Genomic DNA, 2,939 nt, shown 5'->3' on the forward strand with positions numbered 1-2,939 from the left:
AAGACTTCTCATCCCAATTCTCGTAATTCCAGGTCAACTACACACGAGGTTCTAGATCCTAACTGTGTCATACAGGTCACTATAGTCATGTACTTCTCATGATTCTCAACATGCAATAATAAATACAATTACGCTAAGTGTCAATTGTCATGAAGTGTGAACAGGGGTCGTGATCACATGCAAGAACATACGAGAGTAAAGTTACTATTAACAATGCAAGATGAAACTACCATCAACAGATGTTTTGCACACGAAAAATCAAAATCTCGGTTATTAATTCCAAGAATAATTTCCTTTAAAATGATCTCTCATTATAAAAATTCAAAATATTCTCTTTTCCAGAATAAATTCTTTAAAATTATTTCTCATCAATTATTATCCTAAAATAATTCTTTTTCTCAAAATAATTTTTTTTAAATATTATAAATTCTCTAAAATAAATCCATTATCAAAATAAATTCTTTTAACTTATTATAACTATTCCGAAAACACTATTTATCACATGTCTATTATTTAAATTAATATTATTCATCAAACAACCCAAGCAGATAAATACGTCACTTGATAGCATCGGCGACCGGTCTGTACACTCGGTCGTATCCAGAGGCCCCTATGGTAGCCGAGAGGGTTGAACATGTTAGGTCTCATATTTATGAGTGTACTATCTAATCTAGTTTTGAATAATTAATAAACAATTCCTAACAAAATTTATCAAGTGTTTGTATTTACTTGTTAGGTATTCTACACAAAGATCCTCCGTGGGTAGTTCTCTATTTCTATCCTTTCATTTTTTTTTCTAACCCTTTATTTTTTCTCCTTTTCCTTTCTTTTTTATCCCTAAAGTCTTAATTTTCAACTTCTTCAATTCCTCTAATCATCCTTTTTCTCCTGCTTTTTCTTATGATGATAGCCTAAGCATTCTCTTTTTATATTTTTCTTTTTCTTTAGTTTCTGTCCTTAAAAACAATTTTTGAAAAAAAGTTGACGTATATTTCGAACCACCACTCAATAGGATGTAAATCCGCCACTGGGTGGGTAGCTTGAGCACGGCGAGGTTGAGACTCGTGGTCGTGGGGCTGCAGCGGAAGGGAAGGTGGACGAGGGGGAGAAGGTGGTTGATGACGGTGGTGGGGGAGGCGAGCGGAGGAGATGGGTGGCGCTGGAGGTGGGCGACGAGGGAGGAGGGCGTGGGTTTCGTGAACGAGAGAGAAGGAGAGAGAGGAAGAAGGAGAGAGGCGGCGGGGTGAACAGTAGAGGGAAAACGAAAAAACATATACGTATATATATAATTGTAATTAGGGTTAGGGTTTAGGTTAAAATAATTAAAATAAATACTTTTGAGTACTTAAAAATTAAACTAATTACATAATAATTATCTACAATTAAAAACGTACATGTTGAGCTAATACAATATTTGATACAAAATAGTTGAAAAATACCCATATTGTATAATTAAACAAGAATAATTAATAATAAAAATATATTTACTTACATTTAAAATCAAATACTTATGGGACAATTACGTACGCAGTAAAACGTACTAGTTATACTAATACGATAGATAATATGTAATAGTTAAAATAATGCAATCAATTATACCAAAAATAATTATTAATACAAAGTATTATACGAAATATTGCGTAATAATATTAATAGTACAATATATTATTTAAAAAATACGAAACAGTACCGATAATACAACAAATTAATTTTAGAAATTTTTATCGCACAAAACGAATTTATAAATATTAAAATCATTTAAATAAATATATAATCAGCTTTTTAAATCATAGAAAATTATAGAAAATTGAGAAAAATACAAATACTCGTTTATAAATAATAATTAAATATTTTAAAATACTAGAAAATTATTTTAACTAGTATCAAAATTCACGGTCATTACATCCTACCCCCCTTAAAACAAATTCCGTCCTCGGAATTAAAATAAGAAAGGATCTAAGGACAGAGATAAGGAACGAGAGCGGAGTCAAGTTTAAAAATCATAATTAAATATTTTAAAATACCAAAAAATTATTTTAACTAGTATCAAAATTTCATGGTCCTTACATTCTACCCCCCTTAAAACAAATTCCGTCCTCGGAATGAATTAAAATAAGAAAGGATCTAAGGACAGAGATAAGGAACGAGAGCGGAGTCAAGAAGTGACGAGACAAGAAACACTGGAAAGTTTCGGAGTCAAAAAGTGATAAGATAGGGACGAAACAAAATCTATCAAGGAAATAAGAGAAGGTTCAAGAATAGTCTCACGGATGAAATCATGATATGCATCTAAATTGTTCATTATATTCTTATTAGTGTGAAATCGGGACCTCGACCTGCATGGGCCACCAAAAAAACCTGTCACGCCCCGCTTCCCAAAATACACGGGAACCGGAACGTGAACAAGCCCGCGACGTATTAGACTGAGGTACACTATCATTTTTTTTCTCTTTTCTTTTCTTCTCAATCTAATACGCTAAGCGTCTGGAAATAAAAACAATACGAAGTCACAGGTCCCCGATCACAATCAGCAAGAATATAATAGACAAACTCAGAACAGAAAATATACATATCACAATGAATAACATCCGAGACATAATATACGGGTCAAACATGCCCTTATACAAATCTGAACAAATGAATACTGAAGAGATACAAAATACACCGATCAGGCAGGAATGGAAAGAACTACAAAAGTAAAGTGGAATCATCAAAGAATAGACTTCGACTCCTTCTTCTGCTCCGTCTATAAGACACTCCTGCTGAGTATCCTCTGGCTCCTAATGATCTCCCGGCTGAACCTGTTCTTCATCTAAGTCTGACGTACACCAGAGAAAACAGGAGTACGTCAGGTGCATAGCGCACGGCATGACCCGACCCCACAAAGAAAATAGAACGAACAGAAATCCAATGCGAAAAACGATACGATAACAGAAACA

The sequence above is a fragment of the Asparagus officinalis genome, chromosome 7, assembly GCF_001876935.1.
Source record: "Asparagus officinalis chromosome 7, Aspof.V1, whole genome shotgun sequence".
Lineage (NCBI taxonomy): Eukaryota > Viridiplantae > Streptophyta > Magnoliopsida > Asparagales > Asparagaceae > Asparagus > Asparagus officinalis.